A 25493-nucleotide genomic window follows, 5' to 3' on the forward strand; every position below is an offset into this window, starting at 1 on the left:
CTCCCACCAAGCCCGGGGACATATTCCTGCTGCTGACTGGCAAGTAGATTTCACCAACATGCCTGCAGTACCGCTCACTAAATACCTCATTGTCTTTTTGGACACTTTCTCTGGTTGGGTTGAGGCTTTTCCCACTTCCAATAAAAAGGCTTCCACTGTAGCTTCAATCTTACTGACAGGCATCATCCCCAGGTTTGGTATGCCCACTTCCCTACAATCCGACAATGGCCCTGAGTTTATTTCTAGGATCACACAAAAGGTCTCTCAAGCCCTCTCCTTCAAGTGGCATTTCCACTGTCCATATCACCCCCAGGCTTCAGGGAATGTGGAAAGTGTAAATTGGACTGTGAAGGAAGTCCTTACCAAATTGACAATGGAATTAAACTTAGACTGGGTCAAACTCCTTCCCATGGCTTTGCTTCAGATCAGAGCTCTCCCTAAGAAACCATCTTTACTGTCTCCCTTTGAGATAATGAATGGAAGACCTCTTATACCACCTGGGTTGGTCATTTCACAAGGACCTCTCACACGAGATTTGTCTTTGGCTCTCTTGTTTCATATCCGCTCTGAACTCTGGAAATATCAGGACTGGCTTCTTCTGGACCCAGACTCCTCTCCAAACACTCTTCCCTTAACACCTGGGAGTTTAGTCTATTATAATACTCCAGAGGGGAAAGGGCCTTTTGCCCCCAAATGGGAAGGCCCCTATCCTACCATTCTCTATACCCCCACCGCCGCCAAACTCTCCTTACCAGACAACCATCTCACCCCCTGGATTCACATTTCTATGTTGAAGCCATATCACCAAGAGGCCCCACCTGCTGAAGACAGGACCACCCCAGAGAAACTCCAAGAGTCACCTCCTGAACCTCCCCTTTACTCCTGCTCTCCACACCAATCTCACCCCTTTAAGTTGCGGCTCACACGGTGTTCCCCGCAGCCCAATTCCTCTTAAAGAAGGCACAATGAGCTTTCCCGACACCCTAGTCCTCTCTCTCTGCTTGTTTTTTGTGCTCTGCTTGTTTTCTGTGCTCTGTTGGGACTGGTCTTTACCCTCCTCTCCTACCATGTACCAATTCACTCTTCGGGAATGATACTCGGAACATGGCATGCAGAACGTCCGCATAGTGGATGTAACTACTTGCTTCATCCACAACTGCACCTCTGTTTCCCTAAAATTGTCACCTTCCAGGACCTTCATTCCTGGTAGCTGGAACTGGCCTTTTATTTGCTTCCTTTTTGATCAAACCAAAGACTATTGCCACTGGTGGCCTGAGAAAAATAATGGGTGCCCCTATTTGTCATGTGGGCTCCATGATGAACACGGTAGTTATTCTTACCACTCACTTGGCTACCCTGAAGGGTGGACTTCTAGTTACCTCAAATGGCATAAGGGCTCTTCATCTGATAACAATGGATGGTACACTTTAGACATACCTGACCCCAAGACCAAACGTTGGGACTAGGTTGAGTTTGCTGTCTATGCTCAGACAACCTCAGTCAGACCCACAGGGTGGATGATTGTTGGCCGCTCCCTGATAACGCCACCTAAGGCAACCCTCCAGGTAGTCGAACACATCAAGGAGTCAGAATCAAAACTTCGAGATCTTATCCTTAGCCCATCCAAAGAGGATTCAGAGTCTTCAAACCCCTCAGGCCCCCCTCCCACATGGCTCAATTTGTTACACCAAACTCTTCGATTATTAAACTCCACCCCTCTTTCTGTGCCTACTTCTCAGTGCTTCCTCTGTGCTTCACTTAGTCATCCACTTCTAGCAGTAGTCCCATTAGCAGCAGAAAATATTTCAGCAAAAACCTACAATTTCTCTAAGAAAGGACAACCCCTACATATGGCACGTATCCCACTATGGGAAAGTTATTCCACCAATACTTCATTTCCTTTCATCTGTTTCCACCTGCCAACAAGGAATCTTTTACCCATTTGTTCCTTGAGCTATAGCACCCCATTGAGCCCTGCATTTTTGCAACCTGGACATTTCCTCTGGTGTAACAAGTCTTTAAGTACCTCAATGACCAATGTCTCTGGCACCTGTTTCTTGGTTACTGTAGTTCCTCAGCTGTCTTTGTATACTCCCACCGAATTCCGACAGTTGGCCCTATCTTCCCGCACCTGTAGGGGAGTCTTTCTGCCAGTTCTGGTAGGCCTCACTTTAACAAACTCAGTGGTGAGTCTCGGACTCTCTGGTGGAGCTATAGGTCATGCTCTATGGGCATCCAATGACCTTCCACAAGAAGCGCTTGATACCAGTGCTGAGTCTCTGGGCTCCTTGCAGCGGCAGGTTACTTCATTGGCACAAGTGGCTTTACAGAACCAAAGGGCGATTGATATTCTCACTGCAGAAAAAGGGGGTACATGCCTGGTCCTCAGAGAGGAATGTTGTTACTATGTTAATGAGTCTGGGCTAACAGAAAAGAATGTTGTTAAATTGCAGGAATTATCGACCCAATTGCTCAAACCCACCTCCTCTAATCCCATAACGGGGTCCTTCCAATCCTCTCTGCCATGTACTTGCTACCTCTCTTGGGGCCCCTTATTGGGATGCTCCTTTTTTGTGCTCTCTTGCCCTGTATAATGAAGTTCCTTCAAACCCAATTACAGAAAATTTCTAATCAAACTTTCAACCAGCTTCTGCTTAGGCACTACCAGCCTCTGATGACCGATGAACCCCTAACATCTTCAAGAGAACAGCTCACTCAGTGCTGAAGCTCACTACCAGGCACAATGGAATGCAACAGACATGGGACAGCAGGAGACAATGAGCCTGGAGAACCTCTTAATCTGCCACCCTGGATTCTTGAGCCTTTATGTCCTTTTAAGCCTCCTCCTGCCCTTGGCCTCTTCTCTGTCAGTCCCCCAACATGGAACTTCTGCCAAAAACTGACCTTTGCTTTAATTTTTATCTTCATCCTGTTTTTGTTCTCTCTGATCTTCTTCAGGTGCTGGTGACGCCACATCAAGGCAACGCTTCCAGTATTTCCTAGAGTCTCTGTTACAGGACCAGTGGCTGATACCAACAGTCTCCTCCATCCAGGACTGGTTCGATGCCACCGATGACTTGTGGCTTCAGGGAACCTTCATAGACTTCACCCCTATGGAAGTAGCTGTCTATAGCCACTGGGTTTTATTTCTGCCTGCCATGATATCCCCAGACCTGCCCCCCTAAACATTCCTCCACTTCCCCTTCTAGGCCCCACACTGCCCCCACACAGCAGGAAGCAGCTGGATCTGACCAATGACGCCCCAGTTCCTAAGAAAACAAAAAGGGAGGAATGTTGGGAAAAGTATAATGGCAGCCGCACCCCAGAGAAAAACCCCAACATGGTGCCTAAGGACCTTCTCTTCCTACTTTCCCCTTTTTTTTTCCATTGGCACAAAAAGTTCCTGCAGGTGTGAACTCTCCCGCCAACGCCAATTTCAAATCTCACTGGCAGGGAACCTTAGCCCCAATAAGAACTAATTCCTGGGCTCTGGAACTGATATCTGGAAGAACTTGCCAATAAACTGGTGGCCTGCCATCTCTCCTTAGATCTATATAAGCACACAGCCTTTTGCAATAAAATTGGAATTTTCCCTGGCGAATTGTCTTGTGTGGAGGATTCTTTCAACAAGAATTGCTGATTGCTTGCTACTTCTTCATTTGTATATATATTAACAAAAATATTAGTAATGATAACAATATATCTGCCAATATTTAACCATATGTCATCATGGATTGTCTAATCCCCTGTCAAACATAATCATATTCATTTCTATTATGAAGTAAATTTCTGATATGCAGAAAGGACATATATTCTTTGTTTATCCTCACTTATAATATATGTCTATTGCCAGAATCCATAACTATAAAGCATTGCAAAAAAGTAAAAAAATTTTTCATGACTATCAATTGTCTGCAACAACTTATTTTCTACACCCTTCTCTTGCATTTGAATCTTTCTTCTCATAAACTACTTTATCCTCTGCATTGAGATGTCTATATTTTCAAATTCAAAACCAAATGTTCTTCCAACAGCATCAATGGAAGCCTTTTGACAAACAACTGCGGTTTCTGGGTTCTGATCAAAACTGCACCAAAAAGAGGGAAAGACTTAAAAGTAAACAAAGGCACATGTCTACCAAAGTTACTTACAGCTGCATGACAATATATCGAAAATTTCTGTTCAGGCCATCTAGGTCTTTCATATTATCTCAGTCAACTCGAATCAAAAACCTATCACACAAGTATTAGAGTCTGTAAACAAGTCTGGATGGCGCCTGGCAAAATGCCAGAGGGAGTGGTTTGTGAAGTAAGGCCAGCGAGCCATTAAATGTGGAGATTTCTTATTGGTTGACTGCTGTATCTATTTTATGTTAATTAGATAAGCTGTGTGGAATGTATAAATACCGCTCCTGTCCTACAAAATGGCTCCCACTCCTGCTGTATCAATGTACACAAGTTGTTCATCACCCCCTGGTTATTTTGCTACAACCGGACTACGGCACACAAGTAGAAAGTTTTTAGCCTGTGTAGACTGCATATTACCAATTCTGGAAATCATATGAAACCAGAGTATTACAGAAATGTTTGAAATATCTGAGATTTTTCCAAAAGCTATTAAAAGACATCAAACACAACACTCACATGGTCAATAAATATCAGGTGAAAATTTAAAAGAAATCAAATTTCTTATGTCATCTATAGAAACTGCACCAACTACATACAAAAGTAGATCTCTAAAAGGAGCTGTAGCAAAATAATGTTATTCTAAGATGTCAGTGTCATGTATATAAGAGACCTCAAGAAATATAGTGGCAACATTATGAAATATAAAGGATAATTCGATAATTTTTAAGGATACAGTATGATTTCTATATTCCATCAGTGGACAGTTAAAGCTCCTATAATGATTTTTGATCAATATTTTTAAGTCAGAAATTGGTAAAGTACTAATTACATCCTGTTCAAAAAACAAAGGAGCTAACTCCAAGGATCACCTTCTTTGAGATATTCTACACATAGAAACAAATTTCATGAATTACTAACATACTGAAAAATGGATATATAAATCTTCGTAATTTCCTTAAGAAATGGCAAGAGAGTAAAATATTGATCATTTAACAATTGAGAAATTAGAAAAATAGCATTCTCTGAATTCTTTGAAATTTCTGTACATTTGAAAAGTCTCAAAACAGATATGAATTTTAAAGATTATCAAAATTGTAACAACTGTATGAAAAAATATAACAGAATTTATACAAATGCATTCATAGATCAGTTTATTGCAATATGTGTAAAAACTACATACATATTAGAAACTTATATCATACCAGGTATTAGAATACTTAATAATTCAAAAAGTATTTTCTCTCTGAACTTATTGAGAGTTCCAATGCAATATTAAGCAAACAAAGAAAATCTTCATAGAGATCAATAAAGTGATTCTATAGTCTTTATAATAGAAAAGTAGATAGAAATGGAATTTATGTTGCTGGAAGTTGAGCTAGTCATTTAAACATTATGTGTGTGTTTGCATTTTTGTTTCATATGATGATTAAAAATAGTGCATTTAAATTATATGTGGAATTAATTACTGTAGCACATTTGGAAAGAAATGTATCAAAATACTGTAGAGTTCCCAATATAAGTTAAAATATGAGACTCATCAACCATAAAGTCAAGGAATGAAGAGAAGAAACTTTGTTCATGAAAATATACAAAAGGAGAATAAAAGCACAGGTAGAATGCGGGAGACCGTATTTCAACAAATACATCTGTACCTGAAAAACAAAATCCAGAATATATAAATGTGGTCAATTGTTTGCAAAAATGTTCCTCCCAATAATTAGTATCTCCTTGTCTCCAAGTTCTTTCCTAAGAGATGGTGTCTATTTCTGCACCTCTTGAGTCTTTCCTCGTCTCTAACTTGTATTGGCCATTAGAACTTGGCAGAAGCAGTGATGTGCCCATTCTGGGCCTAGGCATGAGAGGATCTGCAAGGATCCATTCACTGACTTGGGATAGTGCTATGTTATATGGTGAAGCCTGGGTCATTCCCAAAGGGAGGGGAAGGGAGCTCAGACACCCCCGACAACAGAGCAAGCAAGACTGAAGCAGAGGCATCCTGCAGGTGCCTACAAGAGTTGATTGCAAAACATGAGCAGGCAGTATAGGTGGAAGATATTCACTGAGTTCAGGCTAAGCCACAGCAAAGATTCAAAACACAGAATCATGAGATAAACAAATGTTCTTTGAATTAACCTCAATATGGAGTATGTTTGTTTTACAACTGCTCTAAGTAATGGTTCAATAAAATTCTCCTACTAGAAAATGAAAAGATCAACAAACCATTTAAATGGCAATTCATAAACTGAGAGTGGGCAAGTGAAACAACTCAAAATGGATAAATATTAATATATATTGAGGATTTGGGGAAGTGTAAAATAAAATCATAATTCATAGAATAAAAATCACCCAATCCAAATTCTCATTCCTGAAAAAAAGAAAAAAACTATAAAATTGTCATGTACAATGTTATATAAAACATGTCTAGCCATGATGAAAACAAAATATCTGTGCTTCATGCAATCCTAATTTTAAATGGCTAAACTGCATGCTCCATTTTGAAGAGAACTCACTTCTGAAAGCACCTGAAATCTTACATGCAAAGGACATGCTGGGGATATTGACTTGACACAATAACATACTTAGAGGTTTGAAAGAAACACACATGTGAAGAAACCACATTCCCACAGCCCTCCTTTCTACCTGAATGTTCTCTTTTATTTCATTTTCCTTTAAACTCTGGGCCAGAACCACAACCTCTCGCTACAGCTGGTAGCAGAGGGCAATCAGGGCTGGGGATAGCTTGTACATTTTTGCCAAGACACCAAAAACAGGATCATCCAAAAGAACTGGGGAGTTCTGGTCAACCCTGGAAGGAAAGACAGAGATGCTTAAGTGCTGAGGCCAAGTAAGTTAGGAGGCTTTCATAAATTCCCTTTTGGGGAGGTTGTGGTTTACTGTGGGTTGAATCCAAAGGCTTTCTACCACAGAGCCATAAGCCTAGTCCTTTTTATTTTGAGATAGACTGTCACTGAGTTTCTGACACTAGCCTCAAGTTTTGAAGTTTTTCTGCCTCAGCCTTCCAATTCACTGGTATGACAGCAAGTGCCACTGTACCCACCCACAAAAGAGACTCAGGTCTCTTTGGACCACTCTAAACAGAGATCCTCATATGCAGTCCCTGTACCAGCAGCATCAGTATCTTATGGGATGTTCCCAGAAAGGTAAATTCTCCACTCTTCCAGGGTCACTTGAGAGTGACTTTTTGAACTCTGATTATTGTAGAACTATAAATAGTTCATCATTAAGGGCATTTGAGGTCAATTCCCTGAGGTTCTCATTACCATTCTTTGTATCCTTGAGTTCCAAGAGCACCATAGGCAACTAGAACAATGTCTTTGGATTTGCAGAAGTCCAGCATTTCCTCTGGTTGGAATAAACATGATATTCTACCTGCAGTTGGACAAGGTAGAAGGTATCTGGTTCTAATGTTAATGTGAAAACAAAATTGCAAATAAAAGAAACTAAATTTTTAAAAAATTCAATTTGGACATTACATTGTGCCATAAATCAAGAATTTGGTCAAAGACTCACAGAACAAGTTTGACAGACATTTGGTCAGTATTCCGCAAGTGACATTTGGGTAAATTGAGTCATCAAAAGAAAAAGAAAAAACAGATTCCACAACTCAAGGAGCTTAGAATAATTCCCCCCAAACATAATTTCTATTAACAAGTCCCAATTTGAACCAGTCAATGTGGGACAAAAGGACCTGACCTGAAAATCTCGCCTATGCAAGGCAGTAACTTGCACAGTGGAGACTTGAAAAATCTGAAGAAATCCCACTGTCAGTCAACACTCAAGAGGTGAACCTGGGCAGAGCTCTTAAAACTTCCATGGTACACCTAACAAGACTGGAAAGCAAGATGGGCATGCCATGCCCCTCCTCTCTGTGAAGATTCGCTCTCTCTTTGGGGAGTTTCACCTTTTGCTTTCTAATCACCCCATGCCTGCTGCTCTGAGCAACATGTCTGGTACTGTTCTAGTTTGATGCAAAAACCCAGTAACTGAGGACCACTCTGGATGCCTTGGCTCCTCGGCAGGCCCTTGATCTGTAAGAAGGAACTCAACTCTACCTCCTAACTGACTGAAAATGAGAATGTAAAACAAATTAAATGATATATAAGACAGTTTAAAAAAAAAGAGGTTTAATATCATGTGGAAAAGCTAAACTTTCTGTGTAAAAAGAGGTCAAGAAACATGAGAGAAGGAACATATGATCCTGAGTCCCATCCTGAGGATGGGAAGAACTACAAAAGATATTTCAGACACTTGAACACAGACTGGATTTAGATGAATGTGAGAGACTTACTGCTATCTTTAGATGTAGTATTGTAAATGTGCTCCATGGGAGATCATCTTCATTCCTAGGATATGTTCCCTGAGCTCTCTAAAAGTGAATCTACAATTTACTTTGAAGAGATTTAGCAAAATATTAAACATATTTATGCAGATATACCTACATAAATCAATATCTCACAGTGATCTGTATAGTCAACAGTTTTAGACACATGGTGGAAAATATTGATGTCTAGTATCACACTCTGAACATTTTTTGTATGTATAAAAAGTTCATGATAAAAAAATTCAGCATAAAATATTTTCAATTTTTAACATTTTTATTTCAAATTTATAGTGCTCGACCTCTACACATGAATTCATGAATTTTATAAGTTGTGTTCCAACTATAGACCATTACTCCATGACTGAAAGTTGTCAAAAAGTAGAGCACAGAACCATGCACAGAATATATTGGTCTACACAGTTGATTTGATATCTGGAAGCATATAACAGCAAGTAAGAGGGGCTCAGGCATAAGACCAACTAATTGTACAATCAGCTAAAAGTTCCTGAATGTGGTTTCATCCAGCATCACTATATCACCATACACAACTAACTTCCTCTAGTCCATTAACTCTCACAAGCTCTACTTTACTCTTCCTTTTAAGTGTTTCTGTGGGTCCAGAAGCTGAAATAAGAGATAACAAGGATGCAGGCACCCAACCTCCACACAAACCCTGACCACTGATCTCCTATTTTCTCTCTTTTCTTGCTCACTTCCCAATGCTATGTACTGGCCCTCTTTGCTACATACAATTCCCTCCACATAACATTCACCCATCCAGTCTCTGGTTATTCTTCATTGCTCAAGTACAAGCTCAATTTTATCCTGAAGTCTAATGAAAAACCACTCTCCTCCTAAATCACCTTTATATACCAGATGCTCCCTTAAACTGGGTACTATGACCATCCCCTCATTTTCACTAAGAATTCAAACAACAGACATAAAATTGAGAATCTTCCACACCCTTAAGATAGTGGCACTAAATCTAGACTCTTTTGTTCACAAAGACAAATGAACTGGTGCCTGGCAGTGCTGTAAAGACAAGGAAATGAAAAAGAAATGTCAGTGAGGCTCAGGGCTCTCACCTGGTTGCAGAGAGGCTTATACTTGAGGCCTGGTTTATTCAGGATCATCTCCACCTGCCTGCGGTTAAAGTCAGACACCCCTATGGACCTGGCCAATCCTGCATCTTTACACTTCTCCATGGCCTTGGGAGGAATGGATTGGGCAGAAGAATTTGTACAATGGAGTATGTCAATATAAAGGCAAGATAGAACTGTTAAGAGGACCACTGTCAAGATATGACAACAAAGCTTATGAATTGATTATTAACAAGAGAAAAATGGTAAACATAATAGGGCAAGGTATTGAGAGCCAGAAAAGGAATTCCTGTGTCCTTGGGAAATCAGACATCACTGCATGTGGAAGCAGGAGCTGCATGTCCTCACTGTCCTCAGTTCTTCTCCTCTATTTCCCTCGGTCACATTCCAATAATGTGCTCCTCCCCACCACCTAATAAAAAATCTATTCTAAACATAATAGACCCACAATTTCTAGACCCACAATTTCAGAAGAAAGCATACCTCACTGTCACCCTGTGGGCTTTCTGTGAGATCATTAATTAAGGCACTCACCTCCCATACAGCACAGAGATCCAGTGAATCATATATTAAGCTTCCATTTTCATTTTTTGGATAAAGCTCTTCCCCTGGCTGCAATAGAAGTGATCATAACAGCAATCTCACCAAATTCATATGTCCATGCACAACAAGGCTGCTAGAAACACTTAGAGGATGGGAGACTAAAGCTCCTTGAAACACATGGAACAGCAGTCTATATTCACCTATTTCCAAATTCTTTACATTTGGAGGTGTAAGGAATACCTTCAGGTGCTTAGTTTCCTCTATTCTCTTACATCATATAATGTGTACATTTTATTTTATTTGTATATATGTTTGTATTTATACATACACACATGTATAATTAAATAAGATATTCTCACGTCTCCTAATGGGGTCTTCTAATAGCTTATGTTATTTTTCCTATCCCTAGATATTGCCCTAGGGAAATGTGTCTCTTTCTCTGGGTAAGTCACTGGTTGCATGGGCTTGATCTCCAGCAATGATGGATTTCAGTGATGACACAGGCTGAAGAGTGGTCTTGATCTACCTGGACACATGTGGATCTAAGAATATGTACGTGTACCAAAGATGGTCATTCATGTTTCAATTCAAATTTGATTTGATGCTGGAAGATGAAGAGTCCTTATCAAATATTAATGACCTGAAACTTGAACAGCCCCAAAGTCATATTTCCCATCAGTGGAAAAGGCTAAGGCAAAAAGCAAGCAAATCTCTAGTAATGCAGACACAATGGATAAATAAACAGAGAAGATTCTGAGGATTACTTATAATCTTTCCAAACAAGAATGGACCAGTGCTGGTCAAAGAAAAGTGGACAAACAGTGGTTAAAAAGGGAAATGAAACTAGATTAATATATTACCCATATTTGGAGGATTTGTTTAACTTCTTATTGAGACATGCATGTATCTATGCATTAAAAATTGTGATCACAAGGAAGATAGTCTCTTCAAGACTTGGGTTTCCATCCATCAAATCTATTCAAGTAAACAGGATTGTATTTTTGTCTATTATTAGTCAATCAATTGAACTATGGATGAAATTAAAAATGACATAAAATTTTTATCAGATAATGACATTATTTAATCTCTGATTTATGTTCATAGATATTACAAAGCTATTGTTAGTCTATTTCATGCATTCACTTCATGAAATAAGAATTAGTATTTTTTCTTTAAAGAACTGAAGAAACACATTTTGAACATCTTAATAAACAAGACTCTTTAGCTATATCTTGTTTACTACAAAGAGAAATTTCCTACATTGTTCTTTGATAATGACAAACGAAAAGTTGATATTCAGAATGATGACAAAAATTTAAAAAGTCAATCAGGAGATAATGAGTCCAAAATCTGCTCATAATTCTGAATCCATAAGCAATACAAAATCATACTGCTGATTAGAGAGTCAGAAACTTAAAGAACTTTAAAGTCATAAATTTGTAGACTCTGAGTAGGAATACATAATCTTTCTCTGCTTTTTTAAAAAATTGTTGTTTAATTGTTGATGGACTTTTATTATATTCATTTATTTATATGCAGTGCTGAGAAGCAAACTCAGTGCCTCACACATGTGAGGCAAGCATTCTGCCACTGAGTCACAACCTCAGCCCCCTTTCTCTGCTTTTGATACTGTATTTTTTGATACTGTATTTATAAACATTGTACAAATAATCAAATAATTTCTAAATAATTTAGGAAATAGCTAAAGATTGATTTTTAATGTCATGTGCAGAAGGAGTGACCTCTCAATCTCAAATTTTTTCCATATCTTGTGTTAGTGCTATATTTATGGTAATGACCTCAAATCTACATTGTCTGGGATTCTCCAAATTAATGACAAAAAAAATCTGTGCCACCCATCCTGAAGATAAAGTTCTTTGAAAAATGTACAAAGAACTCAAAAAGTTTCACAACAACAACAACAAAAAAATCAATGAATGGGCAAAGGAGCTATGTCAAAGAAGAGGTACAGTCAACAAGTACATGAAAAAATATTCAGCATCTCTAGTACTTAGAGAACCGCAAATTAAAACTACACTGAGATTTCCCCTAATTCCAGCAAAAATGCCAACTCTCTAGAATACAGGAACAATAAATGTTGGTGAAGATGTAGGAGAAAAGGACACCCATAGGTTACTGGTGGAACTTCAAACCGATGCATCCATTCTGGAAAGCAGTATGGAGATTCCTCAAAAAAATAAGAATGGAACCACATTTTGACACTGATACATGGCTTCTTGGTATATATGCAAATGAGTGTAAATACAACAAAAGGAGACAGAACCAAGGTGCAGAGGCAGAATGGCAGAAAGGCTCCTTGTCCAAGCTGCCAGTTTTATTTATATCAATAGGTTACATTGGGTCCCTGGCATCAGTAGTACATTATTGTCCATGTGTCACTAGGCAGGTTACAGAGTTAGCAACATTATGCAGCTTATTAGTCAATTTCATGCTGTAGTTTTAATGTGCAATGTTAGGAGCTTTGTGTAGCTCTCAAGAAAGTCCATTGTTACTGTTCTGTGGACAGATTCTGGCACAGCAGAGCTTGGTAAAATATTGTGGTTGTCTAACAAGAGTTTCTTTGTACCTGAGATCAAGGTCTAGGCTGATAAGACTCTAGCACAGAACTCCTCATTAAGGGTATTGCTACAAAAGCTAGGCATCCATGTACTTGGACAGAAATTTTCCTAGCAGCTAGGCATTGTGTGCCTTTGCAGAGAAAACTTCCCAGCTGCTAGGCATCCTTTTGTTTAATTAAACAACAAGTATGTGGCTTAGGGACTGTTCCTGTTTTAGGTTGTCCAATACTACATATGGTCCTTACCCATCATTGGATGGTCTGACCTCAAATCGTCAGCCTCCTGTCTTAGGTTGGTACCATTGTAATTGAATCTTACCCGTCTTTGACTACCAGCCCAACACTTGTGGATAACGACCATAGTGGTTTTTACACATACACCAAAAAAACCTGCCACAAGCAGAAAGGAGGAGGATACAAAATGCTATGATATCAAGCCATTGACTGCTCCAAGTGAGAGATCCCTGGAAAAACTGTACCACAGATGACACCATCAGCAAAGATACCCTTGTACTAATTACAATTTGTTGTATCAGTTCATAATGCATATAAGTGATACACAGTCCAGGTAAGTTCCACAAGCAGCTTAAAGCAGATGAATTCATTAATATGTCTATTTCTTCTTGAAGTAAATATTAATGCAACAGTTTGTACAGTTTGTGTGATAGCTATCGCAGAAGCTGTAGTAGCAGCAGCAGAAATAGCAACAGCTGTGATGATGTTAGCTGTATTTCTGAAGTCTCATTTGGATTTCAGTAATTTACATTTGAAATAGGCCTTAATGGTGCTCATTATTCATTAGCCTCCAGGTGTGGGAGAACCATTATTGAAGATGTAAGGATCTTTTTGGTCTGTAGAAATCGATTTAGTTAGTCTCTCTGGAATCCAAATTGGCTGCTGTTCTCTCTGTGGAAACAAACAAACATACCCCCGACTCCAAACAATCACTGGGTCAGGACCTTTAATGATAATAACTGTAAGCTGATGCAGCTGTGGTGAAAGCTGTTGAAAACTGGAGTTCAGCTGTTATGGATTTGAGATATTGCTAACCCTGCATTTATCCACAGGAATAGTGAGGAGTCCCATGGCAGCACCTGCAGCAAATAGGGAAAAACCGATGACTCATTAGTTATTGGCATTGGAAATGGCCAAACTTCAGGGACACCAGGTGCATCTTCTGCCGCCGGCTGTAACATTCCCAGGCAGCCCCAGATGGCCCCAGGGAGTGTCCCGGACACAAACTGCCACCGGGCACAGGGAGCAAGAGCCTGCGAGACTGTGGCTCCAGGTCAGGTCTGGGTTTGGGCTCGGGGCAGTGGCATCCCACCCCCGGGCAGGGGGCAGGGAAGGGTCGGTGGCCGCTGCCCCCGCTTGGAAAGTCCCTGCTGCGCTATGACTGGCTTGCTCACGCGGCAATCATGCCACTTCACTCACCCTCTGGTAACGAAAAGTATTTAGTAGTAGCCTTTTGTTGCAACTCCTTCCCTGATAGTCCTTCCTCCTCTGAACTTTCTTCCTCTTTCTGACTAGAGTTCGTGGGCTTTTATCAATGTATGCCCTAACTGTTCTTGGTTAGACTGGGGTGCCTCCTTCCTTCAGCAAATTACTTAACACTCTTTCGGTTTGGTTCCATCCAACTTCTGATCCCATATTTCCATAACAAAGACAATACAACACACCAAGACAAAACAAGACAAAAACACACTGTATCAATCTTCCCCATTTTCTTGAAATGGCCATCCTTCCTCTCACCCTATCTGCTTCTAGGGACGAGCAGCTTTGCTCCCGTCCTATCTATTTCTAGGGACAGGCAGCTGTCCTTGTCACTTACCTCCAAGCATCCCAGGGCTCCCCTTATGGGCCACCATCTGCCGCAGTCTGGCTGGGCAAATAACCGGGAGGTGACAAGCAACTTGTGAAGATTGAAACAAAAGGAGCCATTTTATTACGAGACAGCAGAGGTATATATACCCAACTAATTACACACAGCTTAACTTAATTAACATCATCTAGATAGAGCAGTCAGTCATTAAAGAATCCTCATCATCTTAATGTCTCCCTGGCATTACTTCAAAAAACACTCCTCCTGGCAAACTTCCAGGCACCATCTTGACTTGGTTGTGGCCCACAACATGAATGGATAAAGAAAATGTGGTATATCTGCACAAAGGAATATTACTCAGACATAAATAGGAATGAATTTATGACATATGTCAGTAAATGGATGGATCTGGAAACTATCATGCTAAGTAAAATAAGCAGTTCCAATAAACCAAAGGTCAAATGTTCTGATATTTGGATGCTAACACATACAGGGGGGAAAGGAAAGGAAGAATAGAACTTCAGAGGATTAGACAATGGGGAATGAAGAAAAGGGAAGGGGAAAGGGAATGGGAAAATCAGTGGAATGAATCTGACTTAACTTTACTATATTCATATGTGAATACATCAAAATGAATCTCTATATCATGTACATCCACAAGCCTGGGATCCTAATTAGGAAAAGATGCACTCTATGTTTGTATAAACATGTCAAAATAGACTCTGCTGTCATGTATAACTAACTAAAAAGAACAAATTAAAAAATCAGATTAAAACCTTTCTCTTCTTGGTGGCAGGGATAGAACTGAGGGCACTGTGGAAAGGATAAGTGTCACTCATCCCACCAAGGTTCAAAGACAAAATGTCCTGAGGAGGAGGAAGCCCTGCTTGGCAAAGCAGTGTGAGGGAGGGAGGTGCTGTGGTTCAGCCTGTCACTGCTGGACCCTCCCCATAGGCATTTCTCAATAAGGACATTTTTCTCGTATGCACTCTCCAGGTATTCTTTTGGTCTTTGGGAAACTATGCCACTGCCCTGACACAACTGGACTATGAACATGGCTACAGAATACACAAATAAACTCCACTGTCTGTACCCTTTAAGGACTTTTAGTATCCTTGTGCATTATAATAATGTAAAAAATAAAAGTTTACAGATGCCAGTCAGGGGTAGGATTAATAATAGGCTCGTGAAAAAAGGGCAATGTGCTATGTGACCTCTGGCTCTCTGACTGTATATCTATATGACAGAACTAAACACTTCCTGGAAATACACACACACACACACACACACACATTTGAATACACACACACATATGTATGTGTGTGTGTGTGTGTGTATATATATATAATATATATATTCAAAGGATATAGACTTACCAATAAGAAATTATATTCTTCTTGTAAGGGATTATTCATATAAGCATCAGTCCTTAAAGCTAAATCAGTCTCTTTTGTGCAAAATATAATGAATGGAAATGGCAATTATTGCATTGTCTATAAAATATGGAAGACGATTTGAAATTTATTTGTTGAATATTAAAAAGGCAAATCAAACTGCTCTTTTCTGATTTAAAATTATCAGAAATTTCTTTTTCCAGGAAATCAAAATGAATGTGATTCTGTTCCTATTGTCCCCAGCTGATTCTACCCCTGAATTTCTCAGGTATAAGGGCACTTGAAGTAACACTTGCACCCTTCATGAGACTTTGCCCTACAATCTACCAAGTCTAGGCATGGGTCTTCACAATTGCTCTCTGGATGTTTCCTTAACTCTTGCAGAAGCAAAAAGTTCAAATTCAAACTTCACAAAACTTGACCCCTGTCAAATAATTGAGTGGTCACAGGGTGATATTTGAATACAAAATTCTTTCTAGTCTAGTGAACTTAGCTCACTCCACTTCAGAGGGTCATCTGTCAATATAACACATATGAATGATGACCAATAATTCACAAATACCCTTCTTAGGTCCCAGTTTGACTTATCAGAATGTTATATTATACATTCATATAAATTTACCACAGTTGAGAGCACATGGAAAATCCTACTCAGTTCAGGTCCACCATTTCTGTGAGATGCTGAAGGCTACCTCAGAGCAGAAAGGAAGGAATCCTCATCATTTATCTGAGCTTCTCATCTTCTGTACCTTTTGCTACAAAGATGTCTCTGGATCGTGCCTTTTTTGGAAGGAAAAAAGATTTCATGAAGTATGGAAATAAACAGAAACCAGTACTAGTGCAAACCAAGTGCTGACATTCATCTTTTACTAAATTGGTTGAATAGATTGAAATCAGACAAAGATGTAGAGCAATGTCTGACCATTGTCTATCCTGTGTATAGAATAGCTCTAGCCTGAAGAAAGAGAGTACATGTGAGTCCTTCAGAGTCACATAAGGAGAAGTAACATGGCAACCTAGATTGGATTCCATTTATCTTGTCACTACTTTCTTATGAGCCCTCAACCCAACCCCTTACTATTAACTCTTGAGGTTTATAGGTGCCAAAGCCCAGCCCACGAATGAAGTGACTATCATTGAGCTCTACATACTGATGTTTGGAATTCATTGCTTTTCACTCCTTTACCAACTCTCTAGGACAAACATGCCTATAATGAGAAGTAATCACTCTGCTTCTATTGTCATGGACCAATGTGAGAGAGGCAGGTGCAGTCTGTTCGGCCTGTCACTGCTGGACCCTCCCCATAAGCATTTCTCAATAAGGACTTTTAGCTATATGGAGTCTCTAGGTATTTTCTCTGCTCATTTGGCAACCTATCCCACTGCCCTGGCACAACAGGACTATGAATATGACTGAAGAATGCATAGATAAACTACAATGTTCATGCCATTTAGGGACCTTCATCATCTTTGTGTGTTATTAAAAACTGAAAAATCAAAGTTCCCAGATGCCAACCGGGGCCAGATTGATAAGACACCTTTGAACAAAGAGCAATATGCTGTGTAACTTCTGACCCACACCTGTAACTACATATGATGGATCTAAACACTGGCTGGAAAAATATGTATAGTGTGAGGATATAGATTTACAAATAAGAAAATGTACTCATGTGGCAAAGGATTATTCACATTAGTGTGAGCCTTAAAAGTTAATTCACACTATTTTTTGAAAGATATAATAAGAGTGAAAATGACAATTATTTCATGGTCTACAAAGGTTGGATAATGATTTGAAAGTTCATTTGGTAAAGTATAAAAAGGCAAATCAAACACACTCTTTTATCTTATTAAATTTTCAGAATATTTCTTTTTCCATGAAATCAAACTGAATGTGATCCTGGGTCCTACCTCCCTCTGCTGAATTTCCTAAGTGTCAGGGCACATGAAGTACGTCTGAAGCCCTAGCGGTCTACTTTATGGCACTTTGTCCTACAATGTAAACATGTCCTCTCATGTCTCTGGATTTTTCCTTAAGTCATGCAGAAGAAAAATTCTATATCCAAAGTTCAGCATACTAATCGCTTATCACACAATTAAGTGTCCAGAGTACAAAATTAGTTCCCCTCTAGTGAACTTAGCTCACTCCTCTTCAGATTGTAATTTATCAATACAGCACACATTAACGATGACCAATAATGGAAAATATCTTTCTTACGTGCCACTTGACTTCTCAGGATGTTATATTATACATTCAGCTAAATTTCCTGCAGTTGAGAGCACATGAAAAAATATATTCAGCCAAGGTGCAGCATTTTCTATGAGATGCTGAAGACTTCCTCACAGTGGAAAGGAAGTTATCCCATTCATTTATTTTGTGCTTCTCATCTAGATTTTTGTGGACCTTGCTTTCTTGGAAGGAAAAAAAATGCAAAGTATAGAAATAGAGAAACCAGTCCCAGTGAAAACCAATTGCTAAAATCCATCATTCCAGCAAATTGGTAAATACTCAGTAGGGGACCACACCATCAGTGATGTAGAGCATTGTCTCTCCCTCACATGGAATAGCTCTCACCTGGAGAAACAAAGAACCATATAAGCCCCCCAGAGTCACATAGGAAGCAAATACCTTGACAACCCAGATTGGATTCCATTCATCCTGTGTCTACTTTCTTTGGAACCATCAATGCAATACCCTACTGTTACCTCTTGAGATTTATAGGTGCCAAAGCCACATCCAGGAATGAAGTGACCATCATTGGGCTCCACATACTGATGTTTGGAATTTATTACCTTTCACTTCTCAACCTAAGTTCTGCTTCTTCTTCTGCCTTCACAGGGCAATAAATAATGGGAATCACATCCCCTACTGCCTGTCTAATGATTATCCAATTCTATTTGCTGTCTAATATTTATCGAATATTGTATAGGAGGATTGAGATTAAAAGAATATTCCATATGTGAGAAGAGAATTGGAAACAGTTCTCTTATTTCATATGGAAAATTTTTAAATGATCTACTACACAGTAATAAAAGCAAGTTTTTAATAATTTTTCTCTTAAAGTATTATCATGCATTATGATAAGAGATGGAACCATATTAATCATTTGTTAGCTGGAAACCTCTCATCCCTCCTCTTTTTTATTTTCATTGGTTCTGGTGTGGGAATTTTTTTTCTCATGATGAAGCCCCTTCTTGATCATTATTATGAGATATGATGAATGAATCATGCACCATGCACACAAAGAATTTTTAGAAAAGGATTATGGAACAATTATTGAGGCCTCATAAAATTAACCAAATGTTAAAAGGAGAAAGAGGTAGCCTTTTTAATTTTCTCACTGGTGAAAATGTTTTCCATAATTTTCTACCATGTCCCAAGAGGCTGCAGTCCTGACAAGTGTGTAGTAACGTCTGCACTCACTGTGACATTCTGCTCAGTGAAAGACAAATGATTACAGTCACAGGAAGTCAGTATGCACTAGGTAACCAGAGACTAAAGTTCATTTTCTAGCTTTAACCTGTTAGGTAAATTTGAGAAAACCATTAATATGCATGATGCAAAATGTAGACACTTTATATGATTTATGACCATGTTCAATATTATCCCCCAAAAGAAAAAACTGGAAAAATCTTAAATTAATATAAATTTTGGAATAGCTGTGTAAATATTGATGCACTTGATGATGTGGAATTTTGAAGAAATTAAAAATCAAACATGAATGTTTATTAATATAAATTATCAAATATAGGAATACAAGTTTTTAATTAAAAGAGCAGGGAATATATTATAATCAACAACATAATAAGTGTATGAAATATGCATGATATAAAAGGAAAGACTACGAACTATAAGTACTCATTCTCTTTGAATAGTGAGAATAGGCTGGATCTCCTACACGCATTTTAATCACCTGACTTTTTTGTCACGATCATAATTTGAAAACAGTGATTTATTGTATATATTGAAAAGTTCTGCCTGTAACACAGATCCTATTTCTTGTGGTTTTGATTTTATTAAGATAATCCCTTTCTCAATCACCCATTATTTGAAAAAAATGAACTATCTAATTCCACACAGAAGCAAATATACAGAATTTAAAAGGACAGTTGAGCATCTATCAAATTTTGATCCTCACAGAAAGCATCAAAGGTGAAAATTTAAAAAAAAATAGCATTCTCATTTGCAAAATATATTCTGAATCTTCTTATTTTGCTTTCTAATAAAAATGTCCACTGTTGATGAATGACTAGTGTGCAATAAACAGGTGCCAAGTCATGTTACTTAGTGAAGGAAAATTAACTGAGAACTCTAGGACATTATTTTGCAAGATGCAACAGAAGCTATAGGGTCTTTCTGAAAAGAGGGCTCTGAGTGATTTCTCAGTTTGTTTTTCAGTTCACTACAATTAACATTTCACTTTTGTATTCTAATAAAACTATTTACTTATAGAAGGTGAGAAGCTCTGACCCTGAAAATTGAAGAGAAAGGAATTTCCTGGCAGAAAACCAGCCCTCGATCAAAGTGCTTTTGCTCAGTACCACAAACCTCACTGAGAGCCCCCAGTCTTGTCTGTTATGATTCCATTTACTATTAAAATTCTGCCTTGCAAACTTGGAATATGGTCTCTCCTGACTTTACCTGGGTTGCAATACCTGGACATTGTCACAAGCACTCGTCTCTCTGAGATCAGAATGTTCTTTGACACTGATCCTAGTCTATAGCTGGTCTATTTGGACATGGTACCATGTGCCCAAGACTCTACCTTGCTGTCCTGGACATAGAACCACAAACCTTTGCTCCACATCCACTGCACCTCACTAGTCAATGACTCACCAACATCTGTGGTCAACTCTGTTTCTTTATACAATCTTGGGGTTTTTTTTTTCATTTTTGTTTTTCAGAAGTTGCATGCAAATTTTAATCACAGAAAAAGTGAAATGGCAAGATTACAGAAAAAAATGTTATGGCCATATGTAAATATCTCTTATATAAGGAGTTTATAACAGTCATAAACAATTCATGGATCTTCAAATGACAAATTATAAAGAGCTCTTCTGTGTCTAAAATATATCTGGCCATTCCTGCATTGAGAGATATTTTACTCTATCCTGGAAAAAACCTCTGTGCTATTAAATCTGAGAACTAAAAGAGTCGTTCCTATATTATATGCATATATTTGCATCCATAAATTAGGTGAGAAGTGAGCCCAGCTCTTTCTTTTTTTATAAGTAATTATATTGAAATCATGGTATTTTTGATAATGTTTGGCAGATATGAAAAGAAGAATCAGAAATCTCACAGTTGATAGCTGAGACCTTGGGTGCCCTCTCTGGTCACCAGTCCCAGATTCCACTGAGACACACTCTTCCCAAATTCTCTGATCCATTGTGGTTGGCCTGCTGTGCACATCCATGATGATCAGCACGGATGCTTAAAAAGGGCTCCAAGGGGAAACTAGATGACTCCTACCTTTGAATATCAACGTCTAACTGGGAATATACAAAAACAAATTATTAACTCAGGCTTATCACAATTTGTCTGAAATGGTAGGACAGGTGTCATGTTGTAACTATGCTGCAGAAAAATCTGAAAGTAGCAGGCTTTTTTTATTATTCTCCATACTATGGAAGTTTTCTGTCAGAAATGTAAATATCCAACAATAAGAAAATATTAAGTTTATGAAAGCTAATAACTCCAAGTGAGAACCATGCTTGACATTACACAGATCAATAACCAATAAGGCACAAGCTACTTTTATTTTTGTTGCATAAGGTGTTGAAGAGTGTAATATTGAAAATTACTGAGTTCTGATGTTTTCAGTTCAGTTGTAAGAAATAGAAAATTTAACTCAACCTGTTTGAAAGTTTGAGGAAATTGATGCAGATCGCTAATTTGGGGGCAATAAACAATTGGTTGATTCTATTAGGAATATTGATATAATACATAGGTATTATGGGAAAGTGTAGTACTAGGTCATTTATTGAAGATCTTTCTGCTTTTTCATAGAGACCTTCAATATCTATATCATGAGGTCTAGAAACACAAATCTTCCATGTCAGACTCCGAGTGGAAACAACATCTGTAAAATTGCAATCCTCTCTGGCTGCCATTAACTTGATTTTCTTACCTTATCCACTTCTTGGTACACTCCTTTCATTCTCTTAGTTTAAATTTCCGCCATAGATATGTGACATCACCTGTCCTTCTTCATGCAGACACCAGAAGCTCCCCAGTTGTTTGGCTTTTTTCCTAAGAATTTCTACTCATGCCTAGAATATTCTTGAGGTAACCTAGGTAAAATCTTAACTGTGACCATGCCATATTAAGCAGGTTGCTTGCTCTGTAGCTTCTACTATGTATCCATGCATCAATTTGTGACACATCTGATTTACAACAGTCATTGGGTCTCTCTTTTTTCCTCTGAGAAGTACCCATACAATCTGAAGTGTTAACATTGTGTTAAATAATATTCATCTATTGCAGGACACCTAGGTTGGCTCCATAGTCTACCTATTGTGATTTGAGCTGCTAATAAACATTGATGTGTCTGTGTCACTATAGTATGCTGATTTTTAAGTCCTTTGGGTATAAACCAAAGAGTGAGAAAGCTGGGTGATATGGTGGTTCCATTCCCAGTTTTCTGCGGAGTCTCTATACTGCTTTCCATAGTGGTTGCACCAATTTGCTGTCCCACCAGTAAAATATGAGTGTACCTTTTTCACCACATCCTCACCAACATTTATTGTTGCCTGTATTCTTGATAATTGCCATTCTGACAGGAATGAGTTTTGATTTGCATTTGCATTTCTCTAATTGCTGAGATGTTGAGCACTTTTTCATATATTTGTTGACCAATTGTATTTCTTCTTCTGTAAAGTGTCTGTTCAGTTCCTTAGCCTATTTACTGATTGGGTTAAGAAAATGTGGTATATATACTCAATGGAATATTACTCAGCTTAAAGGAAGAGTGAAATTATGGCATTTTCCAGTAAATGATTGGAGCTGGAGAATATCATGCTAAGCGAAATAAGCCAATCCCACAAAACAAAAGGCCAAATGTTTTCTCTAATATGCGGATTCTAATTCACAATAAAGCCGGTAGCACTAGGGAAGAATACATTACCTTAGATTAGGTAGGAGGACTGATGGGAGGGGAGGTTAGGGGATGTGAGGAAAGGAAAGTTAGAAGAATGAAACAGACATCATTATTGTATGTATATAAGTGACTACATGACCGATATGATTCTGCAACATGTAAATGCAGAAAAATAAGAAATTATATTCCATCTATGTATGATATATCAAAGTGTATAAATGCATTCTACTATCATCTATAACTCATTAAAGCAAATTTTAAAATTTAGAAAACCAAATAATAGAGTAAATGAAAGTTCGGAAAACTCCTCTCACTCTCTACGTTTCTCCTATAACAGACCTACTGCTGGGTTAGGCCTGATCTGTTCACCTATTGATCTGTCCTTGTACCAACTATCTGGGAGAAACATGTCTATAATGAGAACAAATCATTTTATGGCTATTCATATAGACCAATTCATTAAAGCTAAGTCTTCAACCAAAAGACTCATACACATTTGATTGAAATAAAACTTGAGCTATCACAAGATTTTAAGTTTCCCAAGCAATTCAAAGTCTAGGCATCACTGGAAAAAATTGAAACCTAAATAAATCATTGCTCTTTCATTATGACTTCAGTGACTGAGATGGTGGTCTCTCTAACATCTCTTTCACCCAGATTATTTGTGAGTCTTTCATGTTAATTCCATTGGCATTAACAGGTGGTCATTGTTTCAAAGGGACTGTGACCCAGTCCTAGTCAATGCCACATGAGATGGATCCTGCTAGGGGCTTCTCTGCAAGTATCCCTCTGGTGTAAGAAGGCAATTTTAATAAGAGCTGGCTCCTTTTCCTAAATTGGATATTGTGCTGCTGTGCTGGGTGCTCTGCTCCCAGCCTAATGATGTCAACACACAGAAGAGGGAAGGGCCAGGAGTAGATGGGAGAACTTCTGGACTCATATGAACAATATCCACAACTTATTCTTCCTCTTGCCTTTTTGTTATGGGAGTAAACCTGTCTAAGAGATATGGTATGTTTGCTGCACTGTGAGAAACAAGTTGCCTCTCTGATCTGCTGAGGTGTGTTGCCAAATTTCAGCAACCGTTTTTGAGGTTACACTGCATGCCAAGGCAAGGTGTCTTAGAGATGATAAGTACAGCCTCGCTAACTGGTATCTTCCAAAGTTTGTGACCAGATAAGATGCAGTGACTTGTAGTAGAGTTAATTTGCTTTGAGGAAAGAAGTTGATAGCCCTGTTGACACTTCCTAAAAACCAAAAACATTCTGTGATGCGGCTTTGGCAATGGCAGGCAGGCAGGCAAAAATACACTGAAATTGTCTGCCATTGTGAATCTCCTTTTTCTTCATTGCATGCTTTCTTTGGTGCTTTAGACAACTGAATGTTTACAAACATGTATACTGTTCATCCCCGAGAATCTAATGGTTTCTTGATGTTTCCATGGGAGAAACTGGAAGTTTGCTAGTCCAACATTTTCTCACATCACTCTATATTCTAAATTTTCAAGTGATTTATGAGATTCCTTTCTATGAATGCATCCAATTTGACATAAATATTTCCAAACATATTGTAATTAAGATCAATTCAACTTTTCTTCTAATGCTAATCACAAATCCAGCTATGGTATTTGATAAAGTACACAGAGTGGTTTTTTTATCTGTAGAGTATTATCATCAAAAGAACATTTGGTGGAAGGCAAACAACAGAGTAGAGGAAAGGAATTAAGAGAAAGGAGGGAGGGGAAAAAGGCATAGGAAAGTACCTGGGGGATGAAATCTACCCTATTATGCTATTTCCAGGTATGCATATACCACAGTATATGAATAAAATCAAATCATCTAATATATACAATTTCATGTACATCACATTAAATAAATCACAATAATAGTAGGAAGACCAGGAGAGTAGAGCAAGCAGATCATGGGGAGGAGGAGGACAAGAAGGGAAGTTATTGAGGTATGAGATTGATCAAATGTTAGGTGTATGTGTGAATTTGGCATCATGAATCTCACTACTATGAATAATTATAATGTGCCAGAAATAAAGAATTTTTATCATAGTCCTCAAGCAGAGAAGTGTTCAACTCTGCTCACTTCAGCCTTGGCACATCTGACCCTCACACTTTTTACAAGATGGTTTTCCTCTCACCTCCTTAACAACCATCTGAAAAGTGAACCTTATTCCCTAGTTTTCAGGAGCTCTGGCCCTCAAGCTGCAGGAAAGGAGCCGTTGACCTGATGCTTATCCTGGCCCTATGTGCTTCATCTTGCAGACCATGAACAATTATCTAAATGTATTCTCTTTTCTGATTATTCCCTGGGCTAGAGAAACACTGAAAAATAAATACCAATTGCTACTTCCTTAGATCCTGAGAACTCCTATATTCCCCTACCTCAGAAACATCACCAAACACCTGCTTATAGGCTGGTAGCCAAATTAGGTTTTGTTCATAATCACTCAAAAAGAAGGTAATCATAAACATAATAGGAT

General features: G+C 38.5%; 1 pseudogene; it reads right to left on the reverse strand.

The window, feature by feature from the left end:
• Positions 1–6486: 6486 nt before the first annotated feature.
• Positions 6487–25362, reverse strand: LOC124091413 (aldo-keto reductase family 1 member C1-like; annotated as a pseudogene).
• Between the last annotated feature and the right edge of the window lie 131 nt (positions 25363–25493).

The sequence above is a fragment of the Marmota monax genome, unplaced genomic scaffold, assembly GCF_021218885.2.
Source record: "Marmota monax isolate L192 unplaced genomic scaffold, Marmota_monax_Labrador192_F-V1.1 WCK01_AAM20220418_F8-fsc00273, whole genome shotgun sequence".
NCBI classification, from domain to species: domain Eukaryota; kingdom Metazoa; phylum Chordata; class Mammalia; order Rodentia; family Sciuridae; genus Marmota; species Marmota monax.